Source organism: Scardinius erythrophthalmus (genome assembly GCF_964197995.2).
Source record: "Scardinius erythrophthalmus genome assembly, chromosome: 7".
Classification (NCBI taxonomy): domain Eukaryota; kingdom Metazoa; phylum Chordata; class Actinopteri; order Cypriniformes; family Leuciscidae; genus Scardinius; species Scardinius erythrophthalmus.
In genome coordinates this window covers 12,780,904-12,802,150 of record NC_138227.1, presented here as the reverse complement: position 1 = coordinate 12,802,150, position 21,247 = coordinate 12,780,904, and the positions used below count along the sequence as shown (strand labels likewise).

Here is a 21,247-nt window from a genome sequence, read left to right as displayed (position 1 = left end):
AAAACATTGGTGTGATTAATTTCACGTTGCACTGAAACTGGGATTCACTTACAAATCGGAGAGAGAGAAAGTGACGGCCTCTTCTTCCTCCACTGGCCAGAATAAAAATACGAGTCATACTTTTTCAAAAGAATCAATTTCCAATGCCTGTGTTCTAAATTGAAGATGAGTGGACAAAGGTGATTTTCGTGACATGTTGCCTCTGCAACTGCAGAGAGCGAGAGGAGCGCTGCCAGTAACTCATCTATAACTGCTCAATGTCAACCATGAAATTGAATAAAAAGTAATATAATTTATAAATGAACCCCTTATTTCTGCTTAGTGAGCCAACTGCAATCGTCATGGGCAGAATGAATAACACAGGTCCATTTTACAGATGAGTTCCGGCTTGAGTCTTTCAGGTTATTGAACATTAAAGATTATTTTACTGATTTCTTCTGTCAGTTTGCAATCTTAAAGGAATTTTTTACTCAAATTTTTTTTTTTTTTTATTCAACGTGATTTACTCAGAGTTTGGACCAATGCCATACACACCATATTTTATTTGAGACAAGTGTAGACTTTGGATAGTAAATGGAGTATTGTTGATGCTTCGAGATGAATCATGATGATAATTAAAAGATTTTAATGAAAACATTCTGTTGATGAAAATATAACAAAAATGACAAAACATGACCATAAAAAATAACAGAGAATCTCTAGAGAATATTATTTCAAATAATCCAATCAATCATAATCAATTATGTAAAGGCCTAAATCGCTTAGGCTGCATGAGCTGAAGCTGAACAATGAATGAAACCATCGTTAAACAGAAGTGTTAATTAACACAATTAAAGGCCTCTATACATATAAGATTAATCACATACACTAACGTTCAAAAGTTTTTTGAAAGAAATATAATGCTCATAAAGGCTGAATTTATTTAATAAAAAATACAGTGAAAACAGTAATATTGTGAAATATTGTTTGAATCTAAAATAAATGTATTCTGTTAATATATTTTATATGAGAATATGAGAAAAATTTTATATGAGAAATCAAATTTGCTTCGATCTTTTGACATACAAGAGGTCTTCGTAGCATTAAAACATCTTGCAAGTTTCTTAGCTTCATAGCTATTTATAAACAATGCATTTATTTAATCAAGCTCCAAAGACGGCTCATTTTGATATTGCGGGATCTGTGACATCACAGAGGAAAATACATTTGCATATGCCTGCCTACAGAGCAAGACATTGACAAATAGTTTACATTCTCGCATTATCGCAAAAAAAAGCCAGTTTAGTCTGATTGAAATGAGTATGATGAAATATTGACAAGACTTAAAGGTTATTTTTGTAATCAAAAAATCTGTGTAAAATGTATGTGGATATTCATAAGAATGAATAATAATAATAATAATAATAATAATAATAATAATAATAATTAAATAAAGTTTTCTCAACTTAAATTATCACGTTTTTCACGATAAAACGTGATAATTTAAGTTGAGAAAACTTAATTTCTTTAGGTGTTACCAATTGAAGTAATTTTTTAAAGTTGATCCAACTATTCACTTTTTACAGTGTAGATGAAATTGACATTTTTGAGTGAACAATTTCTTTAAAGACACCTTTGCAGAAACTAGCATGTCTGCATTAGCAAGCAATATAAATGGATTCAAACATTTAAATGCTTTTAATTGGTCCTGTTTGAGCCATCAATAAAAACGTAATGTGTACTTTCAGCCTATCAGGTTTAATGAGTCATTGGGGATGAGACTGCAGCCAGAGTCTTCAGTCTTCAGCTCTTCTTTTGTATTTTGCTTATTTATTTTGTCTGGGTTCAGAACATCCCAAATGTTTACAGTTTAACAATGCACAACCCACGCACGCACCGTCAAAACCATTTTTTTTTTTTTTGCACCTGATAATGTTGTTTTAAGGGCTGTTATGCTCTAAAATACAATATTCAGGCATGCCTTAAAGGGAAAGAAAATCTCTTTGCAATATTACATAATGTATACAAATATGTTTGTGCAAGGCTAAGAATGAACAACGCATAAAGGCATACAATGAGAGCCCAAAAGGCAGATGACACTGTACCCTTCCCTACCACATCAAAACATCACATCACGGCTGCACTCCCACACTGTGCTACAGAGAAAACACATTCTTTTCAAAATCTTTATCAAAGTACACTTCATAAAAAGACATCCTTGAGGCCAAATTCAAAATCATATTTTTTGGGTAAGTAAAAGGAGAGAAACAATGAATGCAGAAACAACATATGCTGCAACATACTGTTCTGTCGTTCCTTTCATGTGCTATGATGACCTTGCTTCGCACTCCAAGATTGCTTTGGCATTTTTTGGAAGATCAAACCAAACTGGATGATCTGACACTATGACACATGGAGACTACATTTAAGCTTTTGAGGGGAGGTTTTTGCTTCTTGCACTAACAAAACAAACACAAATATACATATATTTTGTTTGTGTTTATATGCAAGTTATTACATTCCTAGCTTTCTATACTTTTTTTATTTTTTTATCAGCTTATGCTTATGAAAAGAAGTTAACACAGGTTTGTTTTATCTTTATGAAGCCGTAGCTAATGGAGCATTGGCTGTATTTTGTTGCAAAGTCTCCCTGTATACTGTATACCAAAGCCAAATGAGATCAATTAAATAAATCAAATTAATAACATACTAGACAAGTCTCGGTTACTAATTTAACCCCCGTTCCCTGAAGGACGGAAAGGAGACATTATGTCAGAACTGACTGACGTAATGGGATCTTTGGCGAGTGAGATTTGCATCGCAAGCCATGCACTCCCCGTACTTACAGGTATACATACATACATACATACACTGTAACGGATTTCTGTAATTTGAACAGTATTTTACTGTAATATGTACAGTAAGATGCTGTAAAATATGTATAAAGTATGTTACTGTAAACAGCAAAGGATTATGGGAAAATATAGGGTCACTACTGTAATTCTTCACTACTGTAAATCAATTTACAGTAGTGAACTTGCCCGCGAAAAACTGACCAATGGCAAGAGGGATTTCTTTTCAAGTGTTTTTTTGAGGGGTGAAGTGGCAGTTAATGCACGGACAAAAGATCATGTAACTCACCAAAAAGGTTAGTATATAATTTCTATTTTATGTAAAACAAACATTTTCAAATGTTTTTACTTATGTTAACAGCAAACTAACATGATGTATCGTTTTGTTTTCGTCTGAATGGTTTTAGTGCCTTTTTTTCCTGACTGTCGTCAGAATGTTTTTTTGGTGCCTTTATTACTGTCTTTTTTCCTGACTGTCGGCCGGGTCGCTGTCACGGTGATAATATTAACTGGTGAGTAAGTTAAGTTCACCTATATTAGCCGAAATATTCTTTAGTTAAAACTATAAAAAATAATGGTTGTGTGTTCCTCTGCCTCTTTAACGCAAGTTAGCTCATCAGGCGGGCGGAGTCGTCGGTAACGTTAACCGAGCTAACAGCGAACTCAACGTGAAATACTGAGGTAAAGTGAGATAGACGAAACCCTTGTTAAAGTGCGGGTTTTAAACATTATTTTCACGTAGGCCTAAATGATTTATTTTCAGGTTTGTGATCTGGATAATGCCATCTGCAACGATGGAGTGTGTTGGAGCCTTTTCATTGTGATAACATCAACTGGTATGTAACGTTATGGTCAACTTCACCTAAAATAGCCGAAGTAAACTTATTAAACAGAGAAGCATAATAACTTTGGTATGTTCTGTCTCCTCTTTCACAACTTTTTGGCAGATGTACAACGTAAATACTGAGTAAAACTAAGTTAAAGGGATAACGTAGAACACCTTAAACAGAAAATTATGTATGTCATCATTTACTCGCCCACAACGTGTTCTAAACTTGCATGAAGTTCTTTCGTCTGACCATAAAATAAGATATTTTGAATAATGTTGGTAAATAGTTGCTGGTCCGCATGGACTTCTATAATAGAAAAAATACTTTGGATGTCAATGGGGACCAGTAACTGTTTGGTTGCTCATGTTCTTTAAAATATCTTCTTTTGTATACAGCACATTAAATAATTTAATGGAAGTTATGAACAAGTTGAGGGTGAGTAAATGGTGACAGAATTTACAATTTTGAGTAAACTAACCCTTTATCCAACACCATTGTTAATTTCATCTTTTGTTTTATTTTCAAGTTTGTGGTCTGAATTATGTCGTCTGAAATGTCGGAGGTGTATTTTGGAGTCTTTTTTGTGATTGCCTTCGTAATGGTGATAACATCTACAGGTGAGTAAGATGACATCAACTAAATTAGCTGAAGTATGCATTAGTTAAGCAGGCAAACATGTTCTTTTCTGTTCTTTATTTTGAATTTGCAGCGGCCATTCCCTCCGGACTGTACATCACTGCTGACGCTCTCCACTAATACACAGAACGGGTTGACGTTGGAGGAGGAAGAGGAGAAGGAGGAGGAAAGGGTTAGCAATATACCATTATCAATATAGAAAAGTTTTGCTAGCTAATATTTTTAATGTTGTTTAATTGATTAAAAACTATAAACACCATACAACATTATATCTTACCTCATCTTCACCCCACATGTTATTGTTGTTAGTAATAAGTTCTGTTATTGTATTTTAGTTTTTTTTCTGTAAACTATAACACTAAAAGGCTGCTGTGACTTTGTCTGTTTCAGGAGAGTCTGTTCTCAAAGCAAAAACATGGATGCTGACAATGAAGGGCAGAATCATCATCCAGTTACAACTGCTAACAGACGACTCTTCAGCATTAGCTGTCTATTTTGTCGAATGCAGAATCAGGTAAACCAATATATATATATATATATATATATATATATATATATATATATATATATATATATATATATATATATATATATATATATATATTACATTTACATGCATGCATTTGGAAGTCACTTTTATCCAAAGCAACTTACATTGTATTAAGTTTAATTTAAATTAACCATTCCCTGGAAATCTAAGCTACAGGAATGTATTGAAAAAGAATGAAGCTTTAATGATTTTAATGTAATGTATTATGGGGTAATACCATCCCTGTAGGTTAGGGGTGGAAATCGGCAAAAATTTGATGATTCGATAGTATTGCGATATTTGGGCCACAATTCAATATTATTGCGCTTCCTAACATTGCGATACAGCAAGTATTGCGATTCGATTCTGCGATATATTGCGATTCATGTCCCCCATATTATTCAAAGACATTACAAAAAATAAGACTGCTCAACTCACTTCAAATGTCACATTAAATCTGTGAACATCTTCTACACATTTACTGGAGGCTAGTGCAAAAACTTTGTCCTTGAACATTCAGGACACAGGACCTTATTACAGAACGTAATTATATGAACGCGTCACCACCGCATTAGCACCAAAAACATGGAGATTTTATTTTAGAGAATAATTACACAACCTATTCGATATACTATAATTCTATAATTAAATAAACTAATCGAATATCCAAAAATTGTGACTCATCCCTGCATGTAATACCTTGTTTTTTTCCCAAAATCTTCACTTACGTCTCGATTTTCGAAGGGGATTATAAACGTTTCTTCCTTGGTTCGCTTTTATTTAGGCCTATTACATTCACATTCTTTACTGTGGTAAAGTAGAAAAACGTTGTAGGACAGATAGCCTAATTTTTTACTTGCACGTCAGATTCATTTCAACACAGTCTTTGCTTGTTATTAGACATGTACGGCACGTCAAGTTTATTTGATTTTTAGTTTCGCTCTCTTTGGCAGCGCAATTTCAAACATAGTTTAAATGTCTTGCCCTTGTGGAAGATTAAATTCACTTTTCATACCTTTTACAACAAGTAGAAAACATGAAGATATCAGAAAATAGATCGATGGTCTCTTTCCTCCTCGTGTCATCCCTCTCAAAGCACAGAGCGGTATGGCTTCATGTGGAATCACGTGTCTTTGTGTGGAATTAAACGAAAGTTTTTTTTTTTTTATAGATTTAACTTTTCTATTATGTAAGTTTCTAATATTTACTGATATGTATTTGAATGCTTTACAGGCTTTGTGTTGCTTCTTTGACGGAATTGCTCAAATAAAGACTTTTTTGCTCGAATAAACTGCATTTTTTTTATTTCAATTTTCATAATAACCCCCCAACCACTGCAGGTAGTTGGTCCATTACCACCGCAGTGGTAAAAAAAAACTGCCACCGTCACAGCCTTATAACCTATATTGGAATACTTTGCGCTACTGTATCAATATAATTGCGTGCGCAAAATATTGCGACACTGAACAGAATCGATTTTTCCCCCACCACTACTGTAGGTGGATTCAGAATCAGATGTAGTGTTTTTATAAACGCCAAAGTACATGCAGCATCAAGTTTGAGGGTTAGGGAAAATTCTGCCAACACCGGTCTGAAAAAAATTATATATTTTTCCCTGCTTGTGTTTGCAGGTTCATTCTGAGAGTCAACCCTGATGGCACCAGACACCAAAGGCACAGATCAGATGGAAATCTGGAAAGGTCCAAAGAAAAGCATCAGACTGAAACCCTCAGTGTTTCTCATCAGAGAGCTTGTCAACTTTGACTGGCAAAATTACTGAACAACACAACACTGACTTTGACTGTATTTTATTGTTTTAAGGCCTGTTTTGCTTTTCAGTGTGTGTACGTTTTTGCCATGCTACAGATACAAATGGTCACCAGGAGATTAATTCTATGGACTTTGGAGATGTTGCCTTTTTTTTTCTTCAGCTAGTGGCTCCTAAAGGTCAAGATTTGTAATTTGTACTTCTAAAACAAAATGTTCAACGATTAAAAAGAATATTATAAGGACAAATGTTTGCGAGTTATTGTGATTTTTTTTTGGGGGGGGGGGGGGGGTAAACATACATAAAAAAAAAAAAATTTTAATGAAAAAACAAAACAAAAAAACAATACTAATACTGTAAATGAAAATACGGTAATAATACTGTAAATGCAAGTACAGTAAATGATACAGTATACTGTAAGTGAAAATACAGTAATAATACTGTAAATGCAATTACAGTAAATGGTACAGTATACTGTAAGTGAAAATACAGTAATAATACTGTAAAACATTTTACAGTAACTTACTTGCATCCAACTGCCAGTAAGTTACTGTAAAATTTACAGCAACCTCTTTACAGTGTATGAAGATCTCTGTAGATCCTCCCTTGACAGGGATGGAACCAATAGCAATACAGAGCTGGACAGAGTGGAATCTGCCCTGGGAAAGACACAGGGAAACTATGGAAGAATACACATATGGAATTGCCTAAAGAAGGGATCACAACATATAGGGCATCTAGACCAGTACAGGGGCTGACCGACCTGGAATGACTCAAGTGCTAGGCCTGGCGTCGGACGCTTACCCAACACACTGGAAGAAACCGCCTCCACTCGGAGACTGTAGATCTCCTTTGTGGGAAGAACACCATTCAACGAACAGACTCCCCTTCAAAGCATAAGTGAGCCTAGTAGAACAGGCTCTAGCGTGAGTGACAGTGTCCACCTCCGCATCCAGTTCAGAGACCACACATGGAGGTTCCAGAGGTCTGGATACGGATGCCAAATGGTGCCCCATCCCTAAGAAAGCAGGTCCGTCCTCAGGGGAATCTGCCAGAGAGGGGCTGTCGTGAGGAGAATCAGGTACAAGAACCCAGTCCGGGTGGGTCAGTAAGGCGCAACCATCAAGACCTGCTCCTCGTCCACTTGCACAGTGACTGTGCGAGCAGGCACACTGCAGGAAACATATATGCCTAGGCCCTGGAGACTCAAAACACATCTGTTTAGCTGTGCATTTACTGAATGAGCACTGTTCCACTGTTCGTCCGACTGATTACACTGTATTTTATCTCTGCATTCTTCTTTTGATTCTAAACTACTGTATTCTTCCTTTTGATTCTAAACTGAACTCAAATGGCACTGATTGATAACCGGTGTTTTGTGAAGGGTATTGTAGTAGTGGGGGAAACCCTGATGGTCCTGATGACCAAATTTGTGAGCAAGTGCTCACATTTCTGTGGTGGAGTTTGAGAGGGAATGACTCATGACGGTCAAGGGAACACTGTGGTGACTAGTACACATTACTAGTCTGGTACGGATTATCAAGAGAACACTGTGGTGACTAGTACACATTACTAGTCTGGTACGGATTATCAAGAGAACACTGTGGTGACTAGTACACATTACTAGTCTGGTACGGATTATCAAGAGAACACTGTGGTGACAAGTGCAGATTACTAGTCTGGTACGGATTATCAAGAGAACACTGTGGTGACTAGTACACATTACTAGTCTGGTACGGATTATCAAGAGAACACTGTGGTGACAAATGCAGATTACTAGTCTGGTACGGATTATCAAGAGAACACTGTGGTGACTAGTACACATTACTAGTCTGGTATGGATTATCAAGAGAACACTGTGGTGACTAGTACACATTACTAGTCTGGTACAGATTATCAAGAGAACACTGTGGTGACTAGTGCAGATTACTAGTCTGGTACGGATTATCAAGAGAACACTGTGGTGACTAGTACACATTACTAGTCTGGTACGGATTATCAAGAGAACACTGTGGTGACAAGTGCAGATTACTGGTCTGGTACGGATTATCAAGAGAACACTGTGGTGACTAGTACACATTACTAGTCTGGTACGGATTATCAAGAGAACACTGTGGTGACTAGTACACATTACTAGTCTGGTACGGATTATCAAGAGAACACTGTGGTGACTAGTACACATTACTAGTCTGGTACGGATTATCAAGAGAACACTGTTGTGACTAGTACACATTACTAGTCTGGTACGGATTATCAAGAGAACACTGTGGTGACAAGTGCAGATTACTAGTCTGGTACGGATTATCAAGAGAACACTGTGGTGACTAGTACACATTACTAGTCTGGTACGGATTATCAAGAGAACACTGTGGTGACAAGTGCAGATTACTAGTCTGGTACGGATTATCAAGAGAACACTGTGGTGACTAGAACACATTACTAGTCTGGTACAGATTATCAAGAGAACACTGTGGTGACAAATGCAGATTACTAGTCTGGTACGGATTTTCAAGAGAACACTATGGTGACTAGTACACATTAATAGTCTGGTACGGATTGTCAAGAGAACACTGTGGTGACTAGTACACATTACTAGTCTGGTACGGATTGTCAAGAGAACACTGTGGTGACTAGTACAGATTACTAGTCTGGATTGGTACAGATTACTAATCTGGCTCAGATAATCCACAATATATGAAAATCCACAGAAGAATACTGTCATGGGGAAATCAAAAATAGTCCAAATAAGATACACCCGTGTTTTGCCAGATGAGAAGTTTATTTACTATTTTAATTAATTTTACTCTAATTCATTTTATTACTGTATCATTTATCTCTTTTAATTCCTTTTATAACTGTTTTAATTTCCCCTCCTTTTATTTTGTCTATTTTCTATGCAAAACTCTATGAATTGCTATAGTGTGATTATTATAATTCCTTTCTATGTAAAGCTTTTGAATAGCTGTTTGAATTTTCCTTGCTTTTATTTTGTGCTTATTTTTATTCCTCTCTATATAAAGCACTTTGAATTGCCATAGTGTATGAAATGTGCTATATAAATAAACTCGCCTTGCCTACCTGGCTCCACAGTCCCCGCGAGGAAACTGCTCTTTTATTGAAAACTCAAGCCCGCCCTCCGATGCAGCAATCGACATCCAATCCTCCATGGGAACCCCAAATGAGATGCTAGATCTCCCATGGGAACGACCAGCAGCCTCAACCGGAAACTCCACAGCCTGCGATGCGATAGAGGAGTGGGATGGCAGCGGGGACTGGCCCGGCGGGAGAGCTCCCACTATAACCCTCAGATCACCCTGTGTATTAACCTAAGTGGATCGGGAAATAGCAGAGGTGACTCCACCTTTTTCAAGGCATGGACTCTCGATCTCAACATTGCGGTGGTCATCTTCCCACAGTTGGTATATGACTCATCAACAAACGCAACCTCAGCGTGCTTATATGTTAGCACTTTACAAATTGCATCAACTAACATTAACTAATGAGCAATACTTGTTAAAGTATTTAAATCTTGTCAACATTTTGCTTTCTAACATTTGTTAACATTAACTAAAATAATAAATGCTTTAGTATGTTTCATTGTTATTTCATGTTAAGTTAACAAAGTTAACAAATGGAACCTTATGGTAAAGTATTACAAAAAATAAAATAAAATAAAAAATAAAAAAAAGTCCAATACTACACTAGTTCCTTAAATTATTTGCCAAAAGCTATTATCCCTTCAGGGAAAAATAACAACAACAATTACAAACACAGCTTAAACCAGCCTGAAATCTCTCAGCCCGACCAGCTGACAAGAACCCAAAATCTTTACAAAACCAGTAAAACAGATCAGGCTAACCAGCTTGGCCAGGCTGTGACACCAGCTATGCATCTGGTTTAAGCTATTTCTTAGCAGAAAGATGATAAAATAGGCTTAATTTCTTAGATAGCAAGAAGAACACTAAACGCAAGTTAAATGCACAATTACACTGAATTTTAAGTAAGATTAGATCACAATGATCCTCAGCTATGCAAACAGTGGTTAATCTCAGTTAATACTTCCCAGGGGGGACAATTTACAATTCTCAAATAAGACGCATGCGCTACTCACAATGTTCTCCAGTTTGAGAACTGTGGTCTTGGAAAGAGATTTTCATGCCATTATTTCATTGAAACTCCAAACTGCTATTATGCCTAAATCCAGATTATGGCCTCGGACAATGGAGTCACTGCATGCCACTAGGTCTCAGACTGTCAGGGGCCTCCAGAAGAGAGGTCAGCAGGGGCCAGACACCTGGAAACAAGCCAGTGTAGATGTATATGGATCCAGAAAGACATATGTACTCAGTGTAATTTAGGTATTATTTATTTATTTATAGTATAATATTTATAATATATATATATTATAATATTCATTAATATTTAGAATTAGCTTTCATTTTTATAATTTATATTTTAATTTAATTCAATTCTAAGTAATTTTTGTATGTTTTAGTGTGTTTTTGTCATTTTTAATAGTAATTTATTTCAGTTTTAGTTTTAGACATTTTAATACTTCCACTTGAACTTATTTTGACAATTTGTTTAATTATATTTTTTCATTTAATAATATTTTTATATATAGTTTTATTTTTAGTTAATAATCCTGATACTGCTTGAGTGAGACTGACTATTGGCGTAAATAAACAAAGAAATGTTCCAGCTTTCTTACATTTTTGTCAAATATTTGTGGTACATTGTTGTCTCTGTTTTACATTATAACATTAATTTATTATTTTTATTTAAGAATAATAACAATTTTTTTAGGGTAACACTTGATTTCAATGGTCCACTTTAGACATTCTACTAACTAAGAAACTTTGCAACTATCTCAAATAACTCTCATTAGAGTATAAGTAGATTGGTATTTGCTAACACTTTATTGTGATGCTCCTCCAATAGACATTTTATACTAACTATTAAGTAACTTTGCAACTACATGTCAACTAACTAATATTAGAGTATTAGTAAATCAGTATCTGCTAATACTTTATTTTGCTGGTCCCCCAACAGACATTTGCTGACTATAAGTAACTTTGCATATCACTTATATCCGAACACTAACACCTAACAGTCTACTAGGGTCTACTACTATAATAAGAGTTAGTTGACATGTTACTTATAGTTAATAGAATGCCTAAAGTGGACCATCAAAATAAAGTGCAACCTTACATTTGATTATGTTCATATTTCCATTTGTACATTTTTAAATCTTGTACATCTTAATTCAGGGGTCTCACTGGACCTGCACATTTTAATGCTTAAAATTCTTTTGGTAGGCTATATTCTTTGAGCTTAACCAAAGTGAAGTGTGTAAGATTACATTTTCTGTGTAAAAGTCTTGTTCTCCACATTTGAGAATGATTCACTCATCGTAGGCAGAGCAGAAATATGGACAGTGGGGGATAAGTGGGATACGGCACAAGAAGCTGGTAATCATAGGAAAGGTAGCTGTCACCGAATTGTTGAAAGCCATAATAACTATCATCTTGAATCTGTCATTTGCTTTGTGCAAGACTCTATGGCATTGCAAATGGTAATGTACTATCAGGCCAGGTGTTCCCACAGCTGCTCCACTGGAGACCACACAAACTTCTGGAAAGTGTGCCTCACTTTTTTGGTTACTTATTTATATTGATTAAAGAACAGCAACCACCATTGCTCTAATCGTCCTGATTTAAAATCCTTCCAGCAGCTTTAAAGGACTAATTAAATGTGCGGTTATACTCAGCTTGACAGGATTCTGCCAAAAGGATCCACTCCAAAAGTGGATTTATACCGAATTAACCTCTGTTGAGGCATTACTTCTATAGAGTAGCGATGGTATTGTTTAGAAAAGCATCGCTTGGCAAAAGCTATAGTAGAATTTCGAAAAAGCATCAGATATGTAGTTAATCTGATGTAATGCGGTTAAGTCGGGAACAGGAGTGAATTGAACTCAGGATTTGTGTGGGGGCGATTCGAAGCTGTACAATTCCTCTCAATGATACACAATGTAAGTGTGAATTTGACAGCTCTTGTTTTGTCATGCTAATCTCACATTCAGGTGGTTCAATACGAACACATGAACACATGTTTTTAAGAAAACAAATCCGCAATGAAGTCACACTGGCTCATTCAATCATTGATTCATTCTGTGATTTTACCATCTATCTCATAACATTCATCTTAAGAATATTCTGGTTTCAATACAAGTTAAGCTCCATCAACAGAATTTTATGGCATAATGTCACTTGCCACAGAAAAACAGGATTACAACCATGACTGGGGGGCAATTGCGAAAGTTACATCTGGGAACTGTTAACAGCAAAAAAGGTGGCTTTAAAATAGAAATAAACACGGCTATAGTTTAAGGGTTTTAAAGCAGAAATGTGAAGTTCGTATTTTTGTTAAAGCATTCGAATGGTAAAAGTACGCATCTAGTCACATTTCCGAAACCAAAAATGAGAAATGAGAAACCATGCTGTCTGGTGAGTTGTGGACTTTACAAAGGGAACACTACGGCTGCTTCCGAATTCCCTTCTATATGGTAGGCGAAAAACAGTATTCATATAATTCATAGTATTCATAAAACAGTAGGCAAAAAGTAGTACTTACTCAGAGAGAATACGATTTTGGACACTGCCCACAAGTCTAAATCACGACGGCCATTTGAGAATTACAAGCTTTTGCTCTTTTCAATAAAACCGAAGGACAAGTCGAAATTACTTTCTGTGGGAATCGACTATGTGCCACATGTTGTCAATAGAGCTTAACTTGTATTGAACCTGGAATATTCCTTCAAGTCTAACTGGGGAATCAATGACTGTACACATTTTTAAACGGGCCCTATGACAATATCTGGCATCTAATATGTTCAACTGTTGAATATGATTCAAATGCTTGTTTCCATATGGAAATCACTCCCAAAAGCACCTTCAAACTATATCATGTTCACTGAAACTCTGCAGTAGCACATCATAACAATATCAACAACTGTCTCTTTTCTCTTTTTATTTATTTATTTATTTTTTATATTTTAGGTCTTTATGCATTCACACCCCTGTCAGTTTGGGCTGGGAGGCAAGACAGTGGAACCAATATGAGAGCGAGGTTCCTGAACTTCTCAGCTATGACTGCTATTCAATTTCTGACAAGTAAATTTTGCTATGGGTTTTTTTTTTTTTTTTTTTTGGATGAAGACATTTACTTAAAAGAAATGTCTGCTTGTATTATCATCTACAGCAAAATCTGTATGAATCTGAATTCTTAGAATAACATTTAAGGGAGTTCAAGGGTTACAGTTGTCTTAAGGCAACACAAGTCTCTGCCTGTGGCATGAAAAGAGAAGGGACAGTTTTGAATAATGATGTAATGTAATTGCACAAAGTGGATGAGAAAAAAATAAAACTTTTCAGGGCATGTCTTTCTTCGTACTGATGAGACTTTATTTTTTCGAAAAATAAAAATAAACAAATTATAGTGTGCATGCTCTTCTCAGTACATGACTGCAGTATAGGCTAATATGCATACTTATGAACTTGCATGCTTGTTTGTTTGGCTGCACTTTACTGTCGCCCAGGGTTAAGATCAGGGTTGTTGTGCATTAGGCAAGTTGTTAATGGAGACATTCTGTCGAGCGCTGCTCAATACAAGGACAGTTTAGTGCCATGTGCCGCGTGAGGGGTGGGGGAGGCTGACTGACAGTCTGACAAACAGTGGAGACAGATTCAGGGCAGGTTTTAACACAGATGAGAACACACGCAAACAAACACATACACACTCTTAAACAACTTTCATGCTTCAGAGATGTATAATGTCATTCAAAAGATATTTACCGGTATGTGCTTTTGAGAAAAAAAATGCATTTCATTTAATTGATCACAATGAATATAAATGCTTATCTATATTTCGGGATTGCTAAGGGCGTATATACAATACTGTTTAAAAGTTTGGGGGTTTGTAAGATATTTAAAAGATGTCTCATGCTCACCATTGATACAATTAGTTGATAAAAATACAGTAAAAACAATATGTGACCCTGGACCACAAAACCAGTCACATGGGTCAATTTTTTTTTTTTTATTGATTTATATAACATAACTGAATAAATAAGCTTTCCATTGATGTATGGTTTATTAGGATAGGACAATATTTGGCCGAGATACAGCTATTCAAAATCCGGAATCTGAGGGTGCAAAGAATCGAAACATTGAGAAAATCGCCTTTAAAGTTGTCCATTTATGTTCGCTATAGTGCTGCATCCACTCACAAAAATAAATGTTTTATATATTTACGTCGGTAGGACATTTACAAAATATCGTCATGGAACATGATCTTTACTTAAAGGTGCTGTAAGTGATGCGACGCGTTTTTTAGGCCAAAAAATTTTTTGTCACATACAGCAAACATCTCCTCACTATCCGCTAGCTGCCTGTCCCCTGAACACACTGTAAAAAAACGCGGTCTCTCTAGACACCACAGGCTCCACAAACGGCAACAAAAACAAACTGGGCTCACCCGCACCACGAAACATAATAAACAGAGTTCCAGCCAATAACCGACAAGAAGTATTGGAGGGTGGGGTTTGGGGGTTAGTGCGCGTGCACGTGAAGGGGGTGTGTGGAGGACATGGAGAGAGAACAGAGAAGCATGAAGAGGGAAGTTTGAATTATGGCCGACACACGACCAAAGAGACGACGTTCCGATGAACAAATTGCAAAGAAGAGGGACAAGGATAAGGAATGCACGAAGTCCCGAATTTACATCGGAAAAACCTTTAAAAGGTGGCGAGAACTCCGCCGGCAGAAGGGCTTCCAATCCGACATAGTTGCTCTGTTTTTGCAGAACAGGTAAATCCATTTTTCTTTCTAAACTAACGTTCATGTTCGCTAAACCATCACAAGGATGTAATTAGCTAGATCTATGCAGTCAGCGTTAACTTTGGTGAATACAACATGTATGTTTCTAGCAGCGATCAATCTCTATTGTAAATGATCAAGCAAATTCACAGTAGGGCGACAATTTGTGTGAATGATTGTTTTCATCCACTGTTTGTTATGAATTTGAATGTTCATTTATAGGCTATTGACAACTTTAACTAAATTTGTTTACGCCGCCACCGTTGTTTATGCTCACTGGGAAACGCGAACGTTATCATGCTATTATTGCATCCTTGTATGGGAGCTATTTATAACCTCAGGTGGCGAGACGATTTTAAGATAATGTTTCTCTTTTTCTGCATTCTGTTCTGCAATATATAAAAGCATTTATCTAACTTGGCGACATTACTCATTGAATGAAGTATCAGTAAAACTTAACTTTGTTTGTAGTGACTATTTGGACTTTCATTTATGTCGGAAGGGAGGGGAAGAGGGAGGAGACGGGATGAGGAGGAGGGAGGGTCTAGCTAGCCTCCGTTTTGTTTGACAACAATTCGAATGTCAACAAGAAGTAACGTCTCCCGGGATCGCTTACAGCACCTTTAATATCCTAATAATATTTGGCATAAAAGAAAAATCTATATGTTTGGCCCATACAATGTATTGTTGGCTTTTGCCACAAATATACTCGTATACATGTGACTGGTTTTGTGATCCAGGGTCACATATACAGTACAAAAATACAAAGAGTAACATTGTGAAATATTCTTACTAGGGGTGCACGATATATCGGCCGCCGATATAATATCGGCCGATATGGTCATTTTTTTTCACATCGGTATCGGTCCGATGTCAAAATAGGGCCGATGTGAACAGGCCGATATTTGACGTGTGAAGTTGAAGATTAAGTTACTGATGCTGACTCGTGCAGTGAACGCGCCTGAGAGAAATACACATTTCATACAGATGACATAAGCAGAGAACAGTCTGTTTTCTTTCATTTTGAATTGTTCTGTTTAAAAATAGATGTTTCAAGCTTTCTATATAGGCTATGTCTCAGGTCTGTGAGGCAGGTAGGTTTCGGTTCATTTGAGACGCGCTTCAGTTCACGCGCTTTCGCCTCCATGTCCTGATTAAATATTTTCTAATATTTACTTTGTTTATTTTTGATGAAACATTGATCAAAATTAAGATACAATTAATACAAAACGAAATTAAATTTAAAGACAGGCTTTGTGCTTTCTGTTTGAGGTCTCTGTGAAAGTTTTAAAGCAGTCTTTGGACGTGCGGTACAGAGAACTGTCCCGTCAGTAACATTGTTAACGCAGTCCAGTGCGACTTATGATTTTTCCCTCATGACACATTTTTGATTGATCGTTTTTTGACTCGTAGATATTTGAATATTGCTTGATATTTGATACCCGTTCGAATTTGATTTTTTCTCAAAAGTGACCGCACGTGTGATTTGTGGATTACTGATAAGCGCGAGTGGAGAAACAGGCGTTTATTATTCATTCTGTGTTGAGAAACGTACCTTCATGTGTTACGTTATTGTGTTGATAATAACTAAAGTAGCCTACCTAATTATGTTACATATTTATTTTGTATGAAAACTAGCGCGTTCGTTACTTATGGATTAAAAAGTAGGCTACCGATGTATCAGTGCTGCGCGAGCTGTCCCTCACAAACACGGACGCGCGCACACAGAGAGAGAGAGAAGATAATTGTAAAATGAAAAATTGACGGGCTAAGTTTAAATTTTGTTCTTGCTTGTTTTTTTTTCTTTCAAAATGTCAGAAAGCATTTTGTATTATCCATCCGATCCGTGTTTTTAAAATTCGTTAAATGACGGACGTTTTACTGTTAACACAGCCCATATGTCGGATTCGTCTTATAGCCTACTTGTTATTATTTTTAGAATAAGTGATTCGTTATGCTATTATTGGACTCCTGTCTAATCATTGTCAACTGTTTTCTATAAATATGTTTGTATTGGCTAACATTTATTCAGCTAATGCGTGTCCTGTTTAAAATGTGCAATGTTCAAAGGCAAAGACAGCACGTCACAAATAGAAGTCCTTTTCCCTGTGGTATTCAGTATCATATTTGGATATTGGAATAATAAATTAAGTAGCCTATCTTAATTGTACACAATGTTCCTGGTTTTTTTTTTCCTGTTTTCTAAGGGTTTCATAATTTTAGACAAGTTGACCAGCACACATTATATGCAATGCAATATAATGCATGTGTGTCGTATGTGTGACATATTTTGCATACAGGTAAAGGTGCCCAATATCAGTCATTTCTAAAGTAAAAAAAAAAAAAAAAGTGTTTTGGAAAATAGCTCTTTATTTGATAATCATTAAAATTTGTTTTCTATACAGAGATATCGACATCGGTAAATATCGGTATCGGCCATAACAGCAATATTAATATCGGTTATCGGTATCGGCCACAATTTTCACATCGGTGCATCCCTAATTCTTACAATCAGTGTTGGCGGTGACACATTACAAGTAACGCGAGCTACGTAATCATATTACTTTTTTTAAGTAACTAGTAAAGTAACCCATTACTTTTTAAATTTACAGCAAAATGTCAGAGTTACATTTTCAAATAAGTAACGCAAGTTACTTTGTTTTTCCATTTATTGATTGACACTTCTCCTGTCCCCATGTTGAGAGAAATAGGGAGTAAGTGCAGAGGTGTTGTGTGAACATGCGCTGTGTGAACATTATGGTTATAGTTCTAATCTAGACTAATGTGAGCATGCATTTATTCATCTCACTTGCACAAAACAGATTCCGTATTCCTCAAAACGAATAAAAACAATGAAATGCAAACTTAAACTTGCAATAAGTAAATATGTTAAATAAAACAAATATACTTTACTATTAAACTTACAGCAACTCACTACTAAAGTCATATATATAAATATGTATGACTGTCTCTCTCTCTCTCTCTCTCTCTCTCTCTCTCTCTATATATATATATATATATATATATAAATATGTCATATAAGATATAGTTTCTTTACTCTTCTTATTAGCCATCTCTCTTGTTTCTGTTTTTTTTACATGACTTGTTTCTGTTTTTTATCTTTTTAAGACAGATGTTTCTTCCTTCTTTTGTGAGACCATGCGATACTGCTCCTTCTCCTCCATTGCAGCTCAAAAAAAAAAAAAAAAAAAAAAAAAAATGCAGAAGAACAGAAACGGCAACATTTTGATCAGTAATTCAACTGATGAGATCAACATAGTGCACATGTGATCTAAATCAGATGCCCTGAATCAGTTTCAGTTTTTGACTTGACACACTTCGAGACAACAGGTGCAGTAGGCCACAGATGAAGACAACAGCTGTCACTTTAAACATGCGCTGACAGCATCAGTTAAAACGTACATGATGTTGAAACACTTTGAGCTCACGGAACTGTCAATTTAAGTATGTTTGTCATATTGACAAAAGGAATGTTGCGCCGAGAGTAGCGTGTGCTTGCTTACATCATTGTTAGTGTTGCTGATGATATTCAGGCAAAGCTTTCTTCTCTCTGCTTGACTGGCAAGACGTGAGGTTTAAACAAATAAGAGGATGTTCAAAGAGAAAAAGAGAATAGTGTCTTATCAAAACTCCAGGCGGTGAAAACTGCTTACTCTGATTGTTGGAAAAATTACTCCATTATTGGTTCTTTAATATTCGCATCTCTTTTAATGGAATTGTAAATGGAATTTCTGTCATTATTTCTTCATTCATTTGCTGTTATTTGTTCTGTAAAACATGCACGTTTTTTTTTTTTTTTATAATCTACACCTACCTGTGGCAGATAAACACTAATAGCATGTATTATAGTTAAAAAACTTTTCATATTTTTATAAATTTTAAAATGTAATTTATTCCTGTAATGCAAAGCTGAATTTTCACCATCATTACTCCAGTCTTCAGAGTCACATGATTCTTCAGAAATCATTCTAATAGGCTGATCTGTTGCTGTCCCCGCCCACTTTTCCAGCAGAGCTGGTTCCAGAAGTATTTTTTCCATTAATTTCTCCCAAAGGGATTTCCAACAAATATTTGTTGAAGCATTATAAGCCATGGACCAAGTATTCTCTAATAGCCAGACTTCAGACTGACGGCAGAAGGTCTGGACTCTATAGCAGCTTTTATTGGCCAAGGACCGACCAAGAGGATGTCAGTCTGACCAACATGTAAAACAACCAATCACAGTTCGTTTTGGTCAGCGTCAAGTTTAGGGGCATGAAAATGTAAAGTAAAGTAAATAAATAAATAAATAATTTGAAAATCTGACAAACAGGCAAAGAACTACAATCCCATGAAGCATTGCGAACAGCATAATCCAATTAAAAATGATGGATAAATATAAAACTACTCATTTAAAAAAGTATAAAACAATCTATTTTAAGTTTATTGCATATATTCAAATATTTAAGTGTTTTAAAAGCGTAGGGAAACCTGACGGTCATTTGCGGTGTTAGGAATAGGCGGAGCTAACGGGATCTTTTTGCTTGTTTTGAATTTCTGATTGGTGGAATTTTCTACAGCATCATGGGTAATGTAGTTTTCACCACAAATTCAGCTGCTGAACACTATTATTTAAGTTGAAATAATGCAGGCTAATGAATAACAAATACTAACGATTAACAACCTCATACCTCACAGTAAGTATAAACCTTTTTAAAGGTTTATGATTTATCATTAAAAATCTGTTTCCCTATGGAGGAATTGAATGTAGTTTTTACTTTTGGAACCTAACTTTTGTATATTTTTGTGGAAGCCATGATTTTTTTCTCAGGATTGTTTAAAGGGTACATAACATGCACAGTTTCACCTAATCTCATGTTAATCTTGAGTACCTATAGAGTAGTAGTGCATCCTTAATATCTCCAAAAAGTGTTTAGTTTTATTATAATTTTAAAAGAAAAAACAGCTTTCCGATTCTCTCCGGAAAAAGCAGAGGTCCTGGAGGTGGAGCTATAGAGTCAAGCGGTAGTGCTTGATTTCCAGCAAAAGACAGAAATCTGATCCAGTTGTACTTACATGACTGGGGTCTTTTATCACTGGGACCGCTCCACGTTTTAATAGCAAACGATTTGCAAATCCAGCGTCGAGGCCTTGTTAATAAAACATTCGTCACTGAAATGACCAGAACACACAACCGCACTTCCTACACTCCGTTGCTGCCCCGGAAAAACAAACTGCATCCACTGTTCCTGTAACACTGGGTTCTTTGGAAAGCTGAACACGGTAAGCTTTCCCTCACATCCAAATACACACTTTTTTGGAGACATTCTTGAACAAATCCTATGCAGCGCGGGCGCCGATGATTTCCTGTTGAAGCGCGTTGATGTGCGCGGTCTCGCTCTCCTCTAGTCGACGTGTGCGCGGGCGCGCTTTTCCGAGAGAAATGCTCATATAAGGAGTTCCACTCTGATCTACGTCATTAGATCCACGATCGAAAAAAAACCAGCCGAAACTTGCACCAACCCGGAAGTAAGATTTTCGGCACAGAAATTCTCCGTTATTCGTCCAAAATATTTTTTTTAAACTTTGCCCATGTTTAGCATGAGAATCCATCTCTTTAACAGTGTAAACAACTCTGAATACATGAAACACCATTGTACCCCCCCTTTAAGAAATTTTAAAAGAACAGTGTAAAATATATATCAGAAATGTCTTTGCCACTTTTAATCATTTTAATATCCTTGCTGAATAAAAGTATTACATTTTTAAATTAA

At 36.0% G+C, this 21,247-nt stretch overlaps 1 long non-coding RNA gene across 1 annotated transcript; it reads left to right on the top strand.

The window, feature by feature from the left end:
- The first annotated feature begins 1,589 nt into the window (after positions 1–1,589).
- On the top strand, positions 1,590–6,839 carry LOC308693042. The gene is made up of 7 exons (XR_014030403.1): positions 1,590–3,343; positions 3,440–3,512; positions 3,595–3,667; positions 4,188–4,278; positions 4,371–4,469; positions 4,688–4,811; positions 6,458–6,839. It is a non-coding gene; the product is annotated as an uncharacterized lncRNA (long non-coding RNA).
- Positions 6,840–21,247: the final 14,408 nt, after the last annotated feature.